The following is a 20,487-nucleotide window of genomic DNA, read 5'->3' on the forward strand; positions in this document are numbered from 1 at the left end:
GTAAGTGAATTGGTCTTTACTTTGTTTTTATTACTACTTTACTGTTACTGATGATCACAGATTAGGGAGGAGCCTTTTTCAAATTATTGCATTGTCGGCCGCCATTTTCTCAGTTAGAAGCTTAAATCAGCTAATCTTAAGTGTTCTTGCAAAGAATGTGAGAGTTTAAATGGGTTCACAATGCCGCGTGAAAGCGTCATGTTCTTTGAACTTCCATTTAAATACTAAAGCAATTCATAGAAATGGTACTGTTAGTGTGTAGTGATGTTGGCATTTCTAAGTACAATGATGTTTTAGCAGAGTAGGTTTTAATGTAAAACATTTCAGACAATTGCCACAAGCAGACAAGCCAAGCAACTTTGTGAAGGTATTAAGACCCACGAGTTCTAAATTCAAATGTGCCAAATTTAAGAAGCCAAAACTGGGCAAATGCACCTGCAGAATCAAAATGGTGCAGACCTCTCAGTGAAACACAGTAAAAAAGTGAACTCTCTACTCTTGATAACATTGAAAGATCTTCTGTAATGTTCGCCTAATAAGGTGCTCACTGCACGTTCCCTTCTTGATGATACCCACCACTTAGCCAGAGCTCTATTCTTGAAAACACCAAAGTCACTCAGAGTTCTGCCACTGTCTTCATCCACACTTTTCCTCCCGCCTTCTTTTGTCTCTAAATGGATCTATCTATCTTGACAATTTCTTTTGGACACACTCTCTCCCCTTTAATTCTCTTCCCCAATATCCATGTTCTCGCCTCTCTCTTCCATCGATGTCTCAGTCTGTCTGTCTGCCCCTCAGGCTCTCTCTTGCTCATCAAGTTATCACACAGGCAATCTCTTGTAAACTTTATAGAAAACGTACCTTCTTGTCTGCTGACAAAACCACGGTTTTGTCAGCAGACAAGTTGTTTCTTCTTGGCTTCTATGCTGGCACTCTTTCCCCACTGCTTTATCTCCCCGGACAGTTTTACTTACTGATCAACTTTAGTTTATTCCCCCGTTTTATACCTCCTCTTATTCGCTCTCATCCAGCCTCTCTCTCCTTTTCAATTTCTCACTATTGACTCTCACTTTCTCCCTTGAGCTCTTGCCAACACCCAACCAAATTTGTCAATTTTAGTAAACGTTAAATGATGAAAGTCTAAATCAGCCCCAGTAGGATTTTTACTGGGTGGCCAACCAGTTCCACTAATCTCTAAAGAGGTTGATCCAACCATGGAGCCATTTATTGTCAAATGGTGGCACTAGTCATGAGGGATCACTATGGAAAATGTAGCCTCTCCACCAACAGAACAATATGCAATTTGCTCTACTAAGGTGTCGCTTGTGATTACAGGAGATGCCTCAAAATCTGTTCTTTATTATCAAATGTGTCCCTACAAAAAATGTTCTTTGATATTTCCCAGCATGCCCTTTTCACCTTAGCACGAGTTTCCCAGAGCTACAGGGAAGCATCATTTCTCTGCACTGCCTGTTCCCAGTCCTCTCTGAATGCAGGCCGCACCCCCACCAACACGATTAGCTCTCTACCCCTGAGCCCCCCTACCCCTTCTTTGTGTTCTGGGCTGGACAACCCCAACCTCCGGTCTCAATGCCTGCTCCCCTTTCCCTTCCCTTTCTTCCTCCCAAATCCCACATTCCCCATGCCCCCACAAACACACGTATCTCACCCGGTCTCCCTCCTTATCTCTAACACTGTTAGCTGGCACTTCCTGGTCCCCTCGTCTCGTATGCGTGGTAAGCGACTGCACTGTTCCACAACAGGCCACTGCTAGGCGAAGGTGGATTTTCATGAAGACAAATCACAATAATATGTTGTGAATGAGCAAATAATAAATATAACAAAAAGTGTTTGAGCCTCAGCCCATGGCTTCTAGAAAATCGGGGTCCAAGGGCCATGAACAAAAAGCATAAAAGGCTGTACCCACAATGTCAGCCTTTTGTTCACGGCACGTTCCCGGTCCCTTTCGTTTCCCTCTCCCTCCGCTATGCCCCCCTGCTGCCCTCCCCACACTCAACTCCCCCGCTTTTATGCTGCAGACTTCGCCCTCCAGCTTCCTCCATCTGGCAGATCTAGCAGTTCGGACACTGCAACCCATGGGAAAAACTAACCCTTTCCTAGTTGGGAGGGCAATTTTCTTTAGATCCGATGCGTGCAGCACCTATCTGAAGGGAATTACTGGAGAACCCTAGACTGCTTCAGCATACACTATGTGTTACACTAACCTAACCATCTTGTGATGGTTTGCTTCGTCTGAAGTTCAAACAACAGAAATACATTTGCAACTTACTGTATGGCTGAGCATATATGAAAGGGGAGACTGCCTCCAGTCTATAATGCTACCTAAATTCTTCAATTTAAGTCCTACATAATAACAATTTCGCTACTTTTCTTTTGACTGCCAGTTTCTGCAAGAAGTTACTTTTGATTGCCTCGCGACTGTGACTCCATATGAGTGGCAGATCACACCTAAATCTTATTATTCCACTGTTTACTTGGGCAGGCAAAGTGTCTTTGGTTCACTCATTCCTTATGTCTTTTAAAACACCCAGCAACAGAGAAGTGGGATGAGAGAAAACAATCCCTCTTCATATTCAATCCAATCTACTCATACTCAGACAAACCACGTCACAAAATCCCTTCTCTGTGTTCTCTTCTGCAATCATTTTGTGGCCTTTCAATGTCAATTTTCCATTTCCAGCTTGATAGTGAACTAGATTGGTCCAGGCTCTCAAGGGTAAATCTCTAGCTTTTGTCGAATAGGCTGTAAAATGGCCCATCCAATTCTGCAGGTTGAGGTATCCTGTGGGTGTAAATACACCATGGGCCGTGAAATTTCATGACCATTTCTTGAAAAAGTCATCTAGTTCAATATGGATTTAAGAGCTGATTAACTGTTATTGCTACATGTATTGGTGATAGGGAACCTGAAAGGATCATCAGGGATCTTCAACTGACAGGTCTAACTCACTAACTTATCAGGCAAACTTCCTCAGGGAGAGTAACATCATCCTTCGAGTCTGTATTGGAGGTTAATTCACTGATCTTCGATATATAGTACAACTTTTTTTTAACTTGTTTTTGTTGGTTTTCAAGACAAATATACAAACATCACACCCGCCGCAATCCCCCCTCGCCAACACCTCTGTCCCTACCTCCATATAAAGACCCAGAATATGTATTGTTGGGTAAACAAAGAATAGTGCATCTGAGTTTCCCATTTACTGCGTAATGCTCAAAATTAAGTTCTGGGGGCACCATTGTTGCATATAGTCCCCTTTAAAGAAGTCCAGTATCTAGCCCCAATGGTTCTTGAATTTGTCCCTTTCTCCTTGGATTCCGTATGTTGTTCATTCCATGGTACAATGTTCCATATTTTATGGAGCCAATCAATATTTGTTGGGGGGATAGGAGGGGCGGTGTTTCCATTTCCTAGCAATCACAAGCCTAGCCGCTATCAGTAGTAGCATGAAGACTGTCCATGGGGATTTCGGTGTCCTGTCAATTGGTCGACTGCAATTTGGTCGACTGCAATTTGGTCGACACCATTTGGTCGAATGCCAAATGGTCGAATTTTTTTTTTTTAATTTATATATATTTTTTGTGGGTTTTCGTGTGGGGAAAGAAAAAAAAAAGAAAAAAAAGGGGTAAAAAAAAAAAAAAAATTCGACCATTTGGCATTCGACCAAATGGTGTCAACCAATTGTCCTGTCGACCAAATGTTTTCGACCAATTGACTGGTAACCGGGGATTTCGTAGGGATTTGCAATTCAGGATCTATTATCCCACATAACCATTTTTTGGGGGAATACCTTTGAGGACCTTTGATTATCTGTTGTATCTAGTTGGTCACCTCTCCCCAAAAGGGCTCTAGTGCCAGGCACTACCACCACACATGTCTCCAGTCTACTTTCCCAGTACACGCGTTCTGACATTCTTGGGTTGTATCTGGGTATATACTATTTAGCCTTTCCGGTGTATAGTGCCATTGGAACATTACTTTGTACCAGATTTCTCTGGTCTGTGTAGATCTTGTTAGTTTAGAAATGTTGGCCCAAAGGTGTTCCCAATGTGGTCTATGTATTGCCTCCCCCAGTCTCTTCTCCCATCTATTCATGTATGGCCAGATAGGATTTTGTCCCTCCCCTGTCAGGATTGAGTACATGTGTGAGATAAGTTTTTTGTCCCCTTAGTGTGTCGTTATGAATTTCACAAATGGTGTGAGATTTCCCCCCATCGCCGTTTTGATATTGGGCTGCATCCGCCAGTGGCGTATTTGATAATATTCCAGCCTGTCTCTTTCCGTAAGGTCCAGGTTAGCCTTACACTCCTTGAATGTCATCACACCCTCCATACCCAATCATGTCTCCTTCTTTCATACATACCTTTGCCCTCGATCTATGAAATGTCCCTGTTTCATCCAGGGGGCGAATTGTGGGTTAACGGAGCGGGGTGACGGGAGAAGGCAGCGATGAAAGGTGCCCTTTCAATAGGAGACAATCTCAAACATTACACGTTGGGATAGTATCTGGCTATGGCTGACATTGGGGGGTTGATCCTGCACGATCCATCCTCACCCATTGCCTGGTTATGTATTCCGAGAGCCATTCCCTTATTACCCTAAATTGGGCTGCCTCGTAGTATTTTGTGAATTTCAGTAGTCCTAATCCACCTAGCTGTTTGGGGGCCATCATGGTTTCCATAGCCAGTCTAGTTTTTTATTTTGCCATATGAATTGCAATATAATTCTATCGAGCGATTCGAAGAATGTCTTTGGTATTGCAATGGTTATGTATTCCGAGAGCCATTCCCTTATTACCCTAAATTGGGCTGCCTCGTAGTATTTTGTGAATTTCAGTAGTCCTAATCCACCTAGCTGTTTGGGGGCCATCATGGTTTCCATAGCCAGTCTAGTTTTTTATTTTGCCATATGAATTGCAATATAATTCTATCGAGCGATTCGAAGAATGTCTTTGGTATTGCAATGGGGAGCACTTGAAAGGGATATAATGGTCTTGGCAGTATGACCATTTTGATCGGAGCTATTCTCCTTAGCCAGGAGATTCGTAAGGGGGTCCATACCTTGAGGGCCGCCTTTATTTTAGTTTGGAGTGCTGGGTAATTTACTTTGTAAAATTCAGAGATTAGTGGTGTCAGTTTTATGGCCAGGTACATGATGGTGCCCTTTGCTACATTGAATGGCCATGCCAATGTGGTCTCCCGGTTACAGGCACTCGGGGGTCCCAGCAATAGGAGCTCGACTTAGATTGATTAATCTTTTGCCCTGAAACCTTTTCCACTTCAACCAGCACCTGAACCAGGGCCAGGTGAGAGGTGTCACCTTTCGTCAGGGTCAGCAACATGTCATCTGTGAAATCCCCAACTTAATGTCCCACCCCCGAACCTAAGACCTTAAATCGCTTGGTTGATTCTAATTGTGGCTAGGAGAAGTTCTATGTACAGTGTGTACAGAAGGGTTGACAGCGGGCATCACTGTCTCGTGCCACGTGTGATGGAGATCTTATTCGACAAGTGGGAATTAATTGAAAGCCTCATTGAGGGGTCTGCATAGTTCGCCTCCACTTTCCATGTGAATTTAGGTCCCAGCCCCATCGCATACAAGGCTTCTTTCAAAAATAGCCACTTATCCTGGTCGAAGGCCTTTTTGGCATCAAGTGCTAGTAGTAGTGCCTGCACCCGCCTCACCCCCACCTTCTCAATAAGGTGTGCCACTTGTCTAGTGTTATCCCAGGTGTTGCGTCCCTTTATAAAGCCTGATTGGTCCATAACTTTCAGATCCAGCAGGTGGGGCACGGGTCTAGCCTCTAGTACCTCTGTATAGATATGATATGATATGATAGTTTATTTATTACATGCTTAATACCCAGAGGTTTCTAAGTGCGGACCCGGGGATCAAACCTGTGTTGCTCCATGTCGTTTTGCTTCCAAGGCGAGCACGTTGCCCCTGAGCTATCCTCCTGAGATCTTAGCATCCAGGTTCAATACGGCTATGGGGCGGTATGAACTGCATGCCATCAGACCTTTGTTGGGTTTAGGGAATACCACTATTTTCACCTCCGTCATTGATCGTGTCACTATTCCCCCCTCCCTATGGAATTGAAAAGTTTTGCTAATCTGGGGCTCCTTTTATGGGTATATTTCTGATAGAAGCTTGCTGGGAATCCATCCAGTGCCGGAGCTTTATCACATGCTAGGTCTTCTACTACACCCTTCATCTCCTCCTTAGTTATATCCTCTTACAGTTGTTTGTTATCTGAGGGAGTGGCTTTGCGCAGGTGAAGGTTGTTGAAGTAGTCTTTCACTGAGGTACGATTACAGTAATCTGAGAAGTATAACTTCCCATAAAATGTCTCAAAGGAGCTTATAATTGTCTCTGTGTCCTTTTCAATCGTGCCGTCCTGCTGTCTTTGCCTCGTATAGTACGCTTTACTCCCACCTTCCGCACTTGTCTCGCTAGTGGCGCCAGCATTATATCGTTGACGTATAGACAAAAGAACTTTTTCTGCATTTCGGGTCCTTAACAATTCAACCTGGCTACTATTCTCCTTCAGCTGCTTCATGGTGGCTTTGGTCTTGTTTCTCGCCACCTCTAGCGTTGCCTTCTTTAGTCGGCCCTCTAGTTCCTCCTCCATCGCATTTCTCTGCCTGCGTTTCTGAGCCTGGATCGTGATAGCTTCCCCTCTCATTAATGCCTTACAGGCGTGCCAGATCCCTTCCTATGTGGCCCCCTGGTTGTTGTTGTATTGAAAATTCTCCTCTGTTTGTTCCCTAATTATATCTGCTGCCGCCCTATTCTCTAATAATTCCCGGGGGAATGCCCAAGACCATAGTCCTCTGTATTTCCCCTGTCTTGTCACTTTTACCGTCATTGTGCGTGGTCTTATAGCGCTATGGCCCCAACCTGAATATCCTCAACTTCCCCCAGAATTGTTGGTCTCATCCACACATAATCTATTCTAGACAATGTTTGGAGGACATGTGAAAGGCAAGTATACCCATTTTGCAATCCCAGTCTATGTCGCTATGTATCCCTCAGGGTGAGATTATCGAAAACCTCTCTCATGGTCTTGGAAACTGGTTGATCCCTCTGGGATCTGCCTGAGCTTCTGTCTATTGCGGGGTCCCAAGCTACGTTCAGGTTAGAAACGATCTCCCCTATTGCAAACTTTTCTAACTTCTGAAGGGTGTCCCGGATAAACCTTTCTTGCCCCACATTAGGAGAGTATAGTGTGGCTAGGGTCAGTGGTTTGTGATCTATCCGTACCTTCAGGAAAACAAATCGCCCATGAGGCTCTCTCATAGTCTGCTGAACCTCAGCATGAAGTGAATCTCTAAGGCCAATTAATACCCCTGCCGTTTTCCCTAGCATGTTCGTCTGATGGATTTTCGTGAAGTGATAGAAGTGTGTGATTGATTTATCTGCTCTTTTATATGAGTTTCTTGAAGCATTATGATGTCTGCACTCATGCGTCTCACCTGCCCCTCCACCTTTTTGCGCTTAACTGGGGAGTTCAACCCGCTAATATTATAAGATAATATAGTGTCGCCCATCGTTCTTTGTGTGTTTTGGCGTGTATAATTTCTCCAGCTCTTTGTCCTGCTGCCATATAGTCTAGTGCCGCTAGTTTGTGGATATGCCTCCCTCCCATACATCTGCCCAACCCTCTCCCTCTGAAAACCCTCCTCTGTCCCCCCAACTCACACCCTCCGCCCTACCCTTTTGCCCATCCCCCACCCTTCCCCGGTCAGGACCTGTGGTCTAATAAACCACCTCAGCTTCTAGTCTGGGGTATCTGACCTTGTATAACCCCAGGGCTACCTCTGCGAGGGGTGAACTACACACTTCTGGTGGTTCCAAAAACAGTCAGCCATATTCCTCCGGCTCGGCCCAGGGTTGCAGTTACTTGCCATCCGTTCCCAAGTGTGTTATTGGTAGGTTTCTTTCCCTCCCAGCCTTGTCTCTTTATATCATTGTCTCTGTCATAGATGGAGGGCCGGGGTTGCGGCTCGGTCTTGCTCTGGGAGCCCTGGTATTCCTATCTTGCCTTATTTCTCTACTGGTTCTCCCTCTATGAATTCTGGACCATTCCCAGGCATTTGGGTTCTCCGCGGGGTGTGTTGTAGAGCTTTGTTTCATGAGGTCTTCTTCCATATTCAGAACTGACATCCCCTCTTCGCACGTGCACACCCTCTGTTGGCAGCCCTCCGACATGAAGAGGAGCCCAAATGGAAAGGTCCATTCATATGCTATTTGTTAAGCTTTGAGTGCTGTCGTCAATGGGTGCATCTCTCACCATTTTTGCAATTTGGATTGCGCTTGATCTTGGTACAGCTGGAACCATTCACCTTAATCTCTGTTCTGGTTCTGGCCGCTCTAAATATGTTTTCCTTTACAGAATACAATGTAAATGCAACCATGACATTGCGAGGCAGCAGGCCTGGCTCCACCTTTTTGGATGCGGTCCATTAGAATATCCCCCGGACGCATGTCTGTCAATAGCTCCCCGAAGTATTGATGCATTGTGCTTTTCAAATCTCCCTCTAAGGTATCTTCGCTAAGGCCCTTCACTCGGATATTAGATCTTCAGGATTACTTTTCCAGGTCCTCCTCCTGTATCTCCAGGTTGTGTGTCATTTTGTCCACCTGTTCCAGAAGTTCACTATTTTGTCTGACCTCTTCGACAATGTTCGAGAGGCCCTGTTCCATCACGTCGACTGTGGCTGCCAGGTCGTTAATCTCATGGTGCACTTCTTGTAGAAAACTACGTAAATCCTCTTGCATCTTAGTTAGCTGGTCTTGAAAGGAGTTTACCATTCTATCTTCCATGCCCTTCAAACATCCCATTAGGTCTTCTTAGTTTAGGGCAGCCATGGTGTGGGGGTCTTCTCCCTTGTTCTTCATCCTTTTAGAGGTTCCTACGTCTCTTTGGACCCCCTCTTCCTGGTGTTGGCCCCAGCATCGTTCTAGTAGTCCTGCTTGAGGGACACTCCGCACTTTTCTTTTGCTCAGTGGAATTGTGCCATGCGCCCGTGGCATTTGGGGGTTTTTACCCCCTTCCGCTCCTTCCTGCTTTGTTGTCTGGAGCACAGCTCTTTGGTTTAGTCCACTCAGTGTGGGGGCTTCCTTGCTCATACTTGGGCCCTGGTGAAACATCAGGTAATTCAGAAATAGGAGTATCTTACATTCCATAATCTTTATGTCAACAATGTTACTTCACATTACGAACGATTCTTTAGAGAAAAAAATATATACGTGGTTGAAGCTCACGTCTCTCATAGTAGTAAGGAAAAATGCAGGAATGGAAAAACCAACAGGCAGAGTGTAACTGTCTCGCCCTGTTAGAAGAACACCCTGCACCTACGACAGGGTGCCCATCCCTAGGCAGTGTGTGGTGCAGAGCCTATCTAATAGGGATAGTAAGGGAGAAAAGCTATCCCTCCACTAGCCAAATGTATGGGTGCCCCAACCTGCATTGGTGCTTATTTAGAGAGAATGAATAAGTGTATCTAAACTAACGAGCAACCAAATTGTAGAACAGCATAAAGAAAAAAAAACACACAACTCCAGTGTCTCCTAGTGTGACAGAGCAGGGTATTAGATCACTTTAAATCACAGCTCAAAAGGATTGCATGAGTGTATAAATGACAGCAGGATTTTCAGTCCATGTTTTATTCACTCGTAGGCTATTTACTCAAATCTCATGTGGAGTGGTGAGTTTTGTGAACATCTAAAATAGCGGGCATCAAGATTCATAAGAACAATACAGGCTTTTCCTACGGCCTGTCCGGCCCCCTGATCACTAGCTCCTCAGGAGATGGAGCAGCCACCCCACCCTGTGCCCCCGCATCTGAGCATGGCTGGAAGATAGACTTACAGCTACATTGATGAAACGGTCCTGAAGAAGATGGTTGGAATTGCTCTACCCCATCGAAACCGTTCGACCCCACTGGCCATGGGTGAACCCATGACCACCTTTAGATATCCCCAATAATAAGGGGTGATAGCCAAGAAGAAATACATCAGTTACTTTTTACTCACAAGTTGTGAGCTTTTTTACAGTTACATTGTACTAAGGAGGCATCAATATACCACACTAGATGCACGCTTTTTTAGATGTTCACAAAACTCACCACTCATGAGATTTGAGTAAAAAGCCTACGGGTGAATTAAACATGGACTGAAAATCCAGCAGTCATTTATACACTCATGCAAGCTTTTTGAGATGTGATTGACAGTGATCTAATTCCCTGCTCTGTCACACTAGGAGACACTGGAGTTGTGTGTTTTTTTACGCTGTTCTACAATTTGGTTGCTCATTAGTTTAGAGACACTTATTCATTCTCTCTAAATAAGCACCAATGCAGGTTGGGGCACCCATACATTTGGCAAGTGGAGGGATAGCTTTTCTCCCATACTATCCCTATTAGAAAGGTGCTGCACCACATGCTGCCTAGGGATAGGCACCCCGTCGTAGGGACAGGGTGTTCTTCTAACATGGCGAGACAGTTACACTCTGCCGTTGGTTTTGCCCTTCCTGCATTTTTCCTAACTACTATGAGAGACGTGAGCTTCAACCACATATATATTTTTTCTCTAAAGAATCGTTCTTAATGTGATATAACGTACTTGGGCCCTTACAGTTGTACTGGAGCCTGAGGGGTCCTTACTAGGCTTCCTTCCTTCAGTGTTATTGGTGATCTAGGTCTGGGTGCTATCCTCTGCTGTTGTTTCCCCTTTTACCCTCTCCTTTGACTGTCCTTGGTATGTAGCCCCTGCTAGTGGGGAGGTGGTATCTGCTTCTTTACTGCGTTGTTGGCCTGGGGCCTCCTATGTGCTTGCTCCTTTCCCCTCTTATCACAGTCTTAAAGCCTTGGTTTGATTTTACCCATATGGGGAGATTGGTTCCTTATGGGAATGTAAATTCGTTAGTGGTGGTTCCAAATGTGGGCTCTCAAATCCCCCTCACCTTCCGGGGCTTTCTCTCCCCCCTGGTTATCCTGTTGGCCTCTCACTCGGATTGCCTCTCGCCCCGTGGTCTCCTCCCCAGTGCCAGATACATTCTTCACCACTCCGGCCCGAGTTCGCCTAGGAGTTAGTTGTCCCTCTTACTGGGTGATCTGCTATGCCCCGCTGAGCCCCTGGGGAGTTTCCGCCTCCTTACCATATTATTGAAGCAGAGGGGCTCCAATGACTACGATTTCAGCCACTGCTCTCCACCACCCTGTCCCACCAGTCTGGTCCTCTGGACCTCCTCCTCCTGTTGATTCTTGCGCTGGAGCACAGAGTGCGTGGGGGACCAGGGGATCGCTTCTACTGCCTGTTCCCCCACGGATGGGCTCCGGTCCGGTCTCCGCACCTCTCGCTTCTGCTTTCCCTCGGATGGCAGCCCCGGGGTGGGGGGAGTCCCGCCTGCGCCAGGTTTCACGCCGGGGTAAGCGTCCAGGGAGGACCGGTCTGTTTCGGGCTGCGTCCCTCCTTGTATTCGGCCAGCACTTTGGAGTGCCTTTAATGTGCTGCCGGCTGCTTTCTCAGATCTCTCGTCCTGGGGGGCTCATCCCTCTTGCTTGGGTGCTAGATGTTATTGGATGTTGCGCTTCTGGTTGGCCTGCTGCTTTTAGGCCTTGCCGGGGGGACGTGAGAGTGCAACCTCACGATACAGCGGCCATCGTGAAATCATATAGTACAACTTTTAAGAAGACTCCAATGTGCCCCATTTTCCTATTTTAAAAGGTGCACTAACCTTAGCTTTCCAGTATTAATAACTCCTGTTTAGAGAACCCCTGCCCCATGACCTGCATACTTAGCTCTTAAAGGAACCCAATATAAATCTCATCTGCCTGGTACGCCTCTGAGTGTCTTATTGCGTGCAAAAGACTTATTCATAAAACACTCATTTATGTATTTGGGGGGCCCATTTCATCACCTCACATGTATGCTCAGAACACCATTCAACTGTAAAATGTGTATATATAGACATGTTCCAGAATATGTTACCAACTTGGCTCATTCCACAAGACTCTTTACTCAAGACAATGTTTAAAAGAGATCTAACCAGGCCTGTCTTTTGTATTTTTTCATGTTCCTCTGAGCACTCCCGACAGTTCAACATGTTCCCTCTTTAGTAGGCATACAGCTACCATCATTGTTATGACTGCAGTCTGGTAGAGGACTTAAGTCAAACGTAGAGGTCCTGGCAAATGGGTCTCCCAAGAAGCCTAGATAGAGAAGCTGACCATGGAACCAACAGAAAGAAGTGTCATTTTTAAGTGCCATTAACGATGTGTAGGGACACTTTAAGCCCCAGGATTGTGAGTGCCTGGAAGTCTGAAAGAGCAATGGACACTAAACTGAACACTGGAAAACCAAGAGATGTTAGGTTTAGAGACTGATCTCAGACCAGACTCTTCAGACATTATCAGGGAGACTTGCTATTTTTCTTTTGTTGTGATCTTTTCTTTAAGTTAAGGCAACCTCTGTCATGTTTTACTTTGTTGTCCTTACTTGTGTGGTAATGGGAGGGGCAAGACGTTAAAGACACTGGAATTGGATGAATTAGCCTAAAGTTCAAAAACAAAATCCCAATTTACACTTACTTTTGAGTCTGTCTGGTCATGATCCTACTGCGCTTCAAGACAATTGGTGTCAGAAATGAGGTTGACCAGCCTGTGTTATGTGTTGTCTTGTGTATGTCTTGACACACCAATTGCTGGTGTGTCAAGACTGATCCACTGAATTTACACACCTAGGTTTCAGTTTGGACAGGGAACAGCATACCCAAATGCGCCCCAACCCCCATAATGATAAGGTGTTTTGACCCTCTCTCCCAGTTCAACTGGTATTTCTCAGGGACCTAATCTTAAATTCCTACATTTTTGGTGATAGAAATTACCAGTTTGACCCACCGTTGTAGCAGCCCTTCTTTAATATCAGTGAAAGATGCAGGCCCCACAAGATTCAAGAGTTGGTATTATGTCTGTAACTCTCCTTTCAAAAGAGGGCCTAAGTAACAGATTTTCAACTCATCCTCTCAATGGAATTGGTGTGCTAGACTTTCTAAGTTCAGAAAAGAATTCCCTAGTTCATCCCCCTCTTTGTAAGGATGTAAGACGTCTTGGGGAATGCTGGGTTTTTATTGGCCGGCTGTGAGTTTTTCCAGCACTGTTTGCAGTCTTTGTTCAGCCTCGATCTGATGTTTGGCTAGTTGGGCTAATATCTCCACTAGAGATGCCATTATACCGGGAGAAGACATGTGTCACTCAAACCTCCATCAAAGTCAGACCCAGAAAGAAATTCTAGATCCTCAGTGGTATCAAATTTGACTTGCAGGTCCCCTTTTCTCGCCTCTTTGGGAGAAGAAGGGAAAGAGATGGTAGAATTCCTTTGACCTGTTCCTATAGGACTTAAAGCACCGAGTCGGCTGAAGGTCTTGAATTCTCTGACTGACAACCAAATTCTATCTCCGTGCTTCAGGTGATAGGTGGCTAAGGGAAGGGTGTCACGGAGAATCTGAGAGCTAGCTATACTATAAGTCTTGACACAACCTTGGAGGTGCAACTGTAAGGCAATAGCCCTCTTTAATGCTAACACTCTATCCTGCTTTGTTGAATTATTGTGACAACTCTCCCTCCAGTGCAGCCACTGCACAGAGTTTGGCTCGCCAAGGATCCCCTTGTCATGGCTGTACGAGGAATGAACAGCAGCAGTCTAGTGTTGCTGAGGCCTGGTAACTGCCGCGCTCCATGAGTACGATTCTTTTTTGCTTGCTACCTCCTTATTGAATCTACTTTCTCTACCTTAACGCTTTCATATACTCTGTCTAGAAAACATTCCTAATTTTGTTTATGCAGCCATTCAGATTGTGTCTTCCCTCATGTCTTCCACGGCTTCTTAGTGAACACACTCTCTCTCAGAGCGGTCCCGCAGCCCGGGCAGCATGGTACTTAGAGATCGATTGTTCTCACGCCGTCTTCCCGAACGCTCACACTTTCCATTCCATACAAATGAAGACTATTTATCCTTTTCAGGCTAGCCCACAGACACTCACCAGGCATCACGAAGGCAGCAGGCACCAGTAGTCAGAGGGGGAAACAAATTATTTTCTCCCGGTCTCACGTGACTGGCGGCAAGAGTACATTCAGCCTAACACATAAAGGCTTACCCATTCTACCTATTAGGCTTGTGTATGTGTAAGACTCCTTACATTGAACCTGTATTTCCAGTTTCCTCAGCCTTGCTTCTCCCTCTTCTCATTTCTGGTTCTGTACCTTAGATATCAGGAGTTCGGGCAGATCTCATCCTGATACTGGGGTAAGCCTACTGTTTAATTGATAATACTCAGTTTCTTCTTCCATATAACTCTCTTTTCACACTCCTGTTTTTACATCTGGATTCAGATATTCTCCTCTCAAAGGGTTAATATGCCACCTCCATGAACACATCAGCACTGCTGCAACCTAGAGCCCACCCACTCTAGCAGCACTCCACAGGGTTTTTCCCCCTTCAGGGGTTTTCCCTGGAGGCCCCACTACGTTCAGGCTATTTTAGAGCAGGGCTGAGGAGGGGTTTCTAGGTAAAACCTCACAATCTACGGGACACAGTAGAGGCTGAAGAGTAAGAGGTGGGTGTCATCCTTGGATGCTGAAGTCTAATTGTAATATTATTGTAATACTATACATTGATTCTTAACAATTATCAACAAGATAGTAGTCCCTCAACTTGTTGGGCTGAATCCCACTGCTGACACCATTTGTGAAGGCATGACACCACTTGTGAAGGCACCCTGAAGAAGTACACAGACAACAGATTAAACATTCAAACAATCTATTTTATTAACTTAAATGTCAGGATGGAAAAGGCCTAACTTGCCCTATGTTAAGGTGGGATTCCCCTACCTAAATAATACTAAGGAAAGTTTGTGTCAAATAGTTCAATTTAGGAATCTGTCTGTGTCCAAAACCTATGCTTGCTCTCACAACCTATCTATACAATGTGTAGGGACACCAGCAATCAAAGTAACAGTGTTAAAAAATAAAGTCTTCTGTTTCTTCCAGCTCCAGATGATCTCTGGGTTACCTTCCCCAAGATTAACACAATTAAACAGTTTCAAGAAAAAGGGTATTGAGTTATCTTTCCTTAAATTCAGTATAGTTCAACAACAATGGTCTCTGGGTTACCTTCCCCAAGTTCAATATAGTTCTGCACAGTGGTCTCAGAGCTTGGTGTCCTTTTCCCAGCTGGCACTCACTGGCTTATGCTCCTGCTTCGGCGACAGTGCCAGGTCCTCTGCACAATGCTGCTCGGTCCTCTGCTCACAAGGGATCTGCTCTGCCCCCAGCCACTCAGTGGTACAGGTTACCTCCAGAGGCAACGAGCAGTCCTTTCTGACCTTTTTGGGAACGCCTCTGCCAGCATAGCTTCCCGTTGCACCATTGTTATGCAAGGGACTCTGAACTTCATTGTCAGTCTCAAAACTCAGCCTCACACTATCCTCAGTCTCGGCACGCCCTCCCTTCCATTGATCTGGGCAGCATGTTTCCTTCTCTGGCATCGGATTACACTATCGCTTCTGCGTAGAACCTAACTCTCTCCTCTGCTGTTTTCTCCCTTTTTGTGTACTTGTAGCCCCTTAACAGGTTGCAGGTGTGGGTTGTTCATTAGTGTTACCTGACTATCACTAAAGGGATATGCCTGACCCTGGTAGTGCTGTGTAGGTCTTCCTCATCCCATTACTATAGTGGTGAAAGTGTGTGGTGTTCATTACTTTCATTCTTCTCTTCCTCATCTCAGTACTGTAGTAGGTTGAATGAGGCAAACTGAGGAGAGCTGGCGTCTAACAGTCCATGATGATGGGGGAAGGGTTGGTCACTAACACAAATTGGGGGATACTATATCTCAGCCAAGGGTACCCCACTCCTTACCCCCTTCTTTCTAGGTCTTCAGGGTTTACCTTTTCTCCTGATGTTATTCTGACCAAAGGGAATGGGGTGACAATATCCCACCAAGGTTTCTGGAATCAGGGATTCATCACGGAATGGAAAGGGGAAATACTGTGTCACACCCGAGGACATTTCACTTCCCCTTTCCACAAATCCTCCAACCAGGTGGTCCTCACGCTCTCCTCCGCCCCCAGGGTCAGGATCCAACAGCGATTCCCTGGCCCTCTGTGCATAGGATCCGAGGGAAATAATTGTGAGAACGTCCTCAGGTTTCGTACATCACTCAGCATTGTACTTAAGAACTTTATCCCTATATGTTAGGAGTTATTTGCACAGATGTTCAACTGGTGTGCACATCTTAAACAACAAATAATATCACAATGACATAGTAGTCAACAACTAGCTACTACAATAACCAAGATGTTAGACGCCAAAACCCCCAATCTCCTGAGGTTACCACACAAAACCAAAATCTCAATTTACTGCGTGTCTCCCGACAACAATAAAGAAATTCCCATACAATTCCCTTTTCCCAATATGTTTGTCATCCCCAGGCTCAACATTTACTCTCCCCTATCACACTTATCCACTCACCTCTGATCAAATATGCTCTTTGCTATTTACACTTTATACAACATCATTCAAATAATAAACACTAATGCACACAATTTTTTATATGTCCTTTCTCTTGTTCCCTTACCACAGGAACCAAGGGATACAGCAGTTGCTAGTGCGGGACTTGCACAGTGTCGGTCTCCCTCCTCTTTGAGAGATGTTACACTTTAATATTCACTAATACAACTACTGGGACATCCCCGCTCTTCCTTACAGAGACCTCTTCTATGTCTACCAAACGAAATACTTAAAACCACCAATTCATACCACATGGTCAGCTCCTCTTACACTCCACTTACACTCCTCTTACACTCCACTCTCATACCAATACTCACTGTCTATCTGGTTTTCTCGCCTCCGGTGCACTGCGCTCTCTATGTTCTTCTGAGGTCCTCCAATGTTGTCTTTCCCCTCAATAAGCCCTGCACAGCTGGGGGTGGCACCATAATCTCCAGCGATCAGGCAAGCCTCTGGATAATCCCAGTGCTTATTGGCCTCCTCGTGATCTGCACACTTTTTCTGCTTTCTGCAGACATGTGCCGCCAACCCAGGAAGATGAACTCCTGGCCTCTGGAAAACTCCTAGAATCACGTCAGGGTCACCAGAATGTAGGCAAGGCCCAAAGTTCAAAACATCCACAAATAATCCAAATGAGCCCAGATGCAAGAAAATAAAAGATTTTTTACATGCAACCGCAGCTGTGGACAAAAATCAAAAATGTTCAACAAGTCAGCTCAAAATGGCTGTTTTTATGGTCAATGTGGACAGTGTTTTCAAAGTACATGGCAAAATCATAATTGTGTGTGTTCTGCTTTGGTTGGTCCATGGGTGATTCTATACCATTCCTAGCCCTGTTGGCCTATGCTACCCCTTGTGACAGTTCTAATAGCGATTACATCGTAATGAGTTGTAAATGAGCTCATCAAATTTGACACAGCTTTTATTGGTCCCTTGACAGAATACAATTTCACACATATCATTCGACTGCTGTGTGGCTGAAGCTTCTTAGATGACCTGGGAAGTGTTGCTTCCCCGATGATTAGACAATAGAAATGTGAGGTGCGAAAAGTGTGGCAACAAAAAAGAACACTTCACATCCTTTCTCACTGGAGCATGATGGTTGGCACAAACATACCATTCTGACCCTTGTGTAGTGGACAATTAATATTGCAAGTTCTCGTTGGAAACATATAACCCTTTCTCATGCTTCATATGCATGACCCTTGGGGTGTGTGTCTAATTCTGTGGCTCTGAGATCATGTGCACCTCTAGTATGTTTATTCAATAAGGGGGGGTTTGGAGAATACATTGTATGGGTATATGTGGTCAGCTGTGATTTGGCAGATGTCAGGGATTCCCTGTGTGTTATGCTTTAACTGATATATTCTTTGGGTTTTGCAAACTTGGCTGCTTATCGCACTGTGGTCTTCGACAAAGATGCGTGTACCTTTAGGTACTTTTGCTTCCGTCTCAAGCGCATATATTTCTACAAGGGGCAGTGTGGTTCTTTTTTATGAGTGACTTCATCTTGGGCACATCCCTGTATATTACATTGTTCCTACCAAACAGTGAGCTTTGTGGGTGTTGGTAGCTGAGATCATGAACAGGAACTTCAATAGTTATATTTCATATGGTTCGATGCCTGGGCCTTACTTAATCTTCCTGGTTTTTACCAATTCCTGCACTTCCTTTGTCGTTGCCCCTCGCAGCTGCAATACTGGATTAAGTCATGCTTGTGCTCTGTGTAAGAGCTTCGTCTCCTAGTTCTAACTAATTGCAGCACAGCTTAACACCCTGTCTGATGCTTCTGACCCTGTCTGTGTATCTCTATCTAGCATGTACTGAAACTGAATAGATTTTGTTATGTGAAAAAGCCTGTGATTCTCATGCCAACAGTAGGTTTGATATTGGTCTGTAGTTGGAGGAGTCTTGCACATCGCTTGCTTCATTTTTTAGTAACGGCTTGATGTATGCTGATTGGAAATTTTTAGGAACTGTTCCCGTGTTTAGAGGTTCATCAGTAGCCGGAAGAATAATGCTGGTGTTCTGGGTTGAGGATTTCTTTGAAGATGGTTGGTGGGCATGCGTCAAAGGGGATCCGGCGTAGTTGGTGTCTTTTATTAGTTTGTTGAAGGTTTCTTCATTTAAGGATTTGAATCTGTCGAGTGTTGTGCGGTTGGTGGGGGGCTGGTTATTGGAGGTTCCAGATTTATGTTTGTTGTTGTGCAGCTTCCGTCGATGGTCTGATGACTTGTTTCTATTGTTGTTCTTAGGTAGTTTATGATGTTGTCACATAGGGATTGTGATGGTATGATGCATGATGTTGGGTTTTTGATTTTCTTGATGATTTTGATGAGTTCTTTTTGTGAGTGTGTTGCCTATTGGATTCCTGTGCTGCAGTATGCTTTTTTGCTTTTAGGAATGCTGCTTTGTACATTCTGAGGTGTTGTCACTATTTATTTTGTCCGATTGGTTGCAATAGTTTCTCCACTCTTTTTCCAGTTTGCGGTTTGTATTTTTGGGTTCCCTCAGTTCTTCTGTGAACCATCTCGCTACCATTTATTTGGCTGTGGCTCTGAGAGTTTTGCAGGTACTAATTGGTCTAGGGCCTCTATGATACAGGTGTCAATGTTTCTTCCGCTGAGTCTGGATTTATACTATTTAGCTCAGAAATGTTTGATTTGGTTGATTCCATTAGTTCTGTTAGGGTTTTCAAGTCAAGACGCTCCCAATTTCTTTTGTTAGTAGCATATAGTATTGCATTTCCGGGCAATATCTGATTCAGGGTTTTGACTGTGAATGGGATCAAGTGGTGATCACTCTATATGATCGGTACAAGTGGGGCGCTGGCCGATAGTCCCCCCTCTGCAGAAAATTGCATCCAAGGTCTGTCCAGCGCAGTGGGTAGGCCAGTTTACTTTTTGAAGTGGGGGGCTTTCAGTAGAGTGCTGAGGGAGTTTGCTGTGTCTTTGGTTTCTCTTTCAAACCAGATGTTGAAGACCCCCAAAACAATTAGTTATCATGATATGTGGAGAGGTTGGCAATTGCGTCAGTGAGCGTTGTTGCAAAGTTGGAGTTGTAGGAAGGTGGTCTGTAGATCAGGAGGAACAGTTGGTTGGCTCGGTAGTTGATTTTGTTGTTAGTAAGGAGTGATTCACAGTGTTGGGTGGGGGGATGGCACAGATGTGGTCTTTGTGTGCTATTGAAATTGCACCTCCTCGTCTGTTTTCTCTGTTGGGATGTATCAGTTTGAAGCTATCTGGTATGGCTTCATGGGCGATTGTTTTGTAGTTGTCTGATAGTCATGTTTCTGTGAAGAAGAGCGCATCAGTGCCACACTTGCTTAGGAGGCCATCCATTTTAGTGTTATGTTTGCCCATGGATCTTATGTTGAGTAGGCTGAAGTATAGAGAGTGTGCTTTTTCTTTATTATTGTTGCTCCTCCTCTCCCGTGTCTCAGGTGAGGAGGTGTTTTGTCAGTTTTTCACCTCTGTCTCAGATTAGGCTGTTATTTGCTGATCGTATGGTTGGGGCCTATGTTTCTTCATTGAAGAGTTTCATTAAATTGAGGAATCAGATTCCTTGGTCTGGCTAGTTGTAGTGGGCTGTTCATTTTACATGTGGTCTTTTTCTAGTCTTTGTTCACATGGTGTGGAAAGTTAGGGATTCTAGTTTGTCTCTGATTTTTGTTGGGGTCTTTCCAAAGATGTCTTTGGAGTTGCTGGGTTCTGTGTGCCTTAACCGCACGGTTGCCAGTCATTTGGTCGAAATCAATTGGTCGACTGGACAACTGGTCGAATCAATTTGGTCGAAAACCAAATGGTCGAATTTTTTTTTTTTTACCCCTTTTTTTTTTTTTTTTGGGGGGGTCCCCCCAACCCCCTTTTTTTTCTTTCTTTTTTTTTTTAACACGAA

General features: G+C 44.8%; 1 protein-coding gene across 2 annotated transcripts in view; it reads left to right on the forward strand.

The window, feature by feature from the left end:
* The window catches only part of PDE6B (phosphodiesterase 6B), a 653,633-nt gene that overhangs the window by 348,047 nt on the left and 285,099 nt on the right, over positions 1-20,487 (forward strand). The gene's annotated exons all lie outside the window — the stretch shown is intronic.

This window comes from Ambystoma mexicanum, chromosome 6p, assembly GCF_040938575.1.
Source record: "Ambystoma mexicanum isolate Mex_15411 chromosome 6p, UKY_AmexF1_1, whole genome shotgun sequence".
Classification (NCBI taxonomy): Eukaryota; Metazoa; Chordata; class Amphibia; order Caudata; family Ambystomatidae; genus Ambystoma; species Ambystoma mexicanum.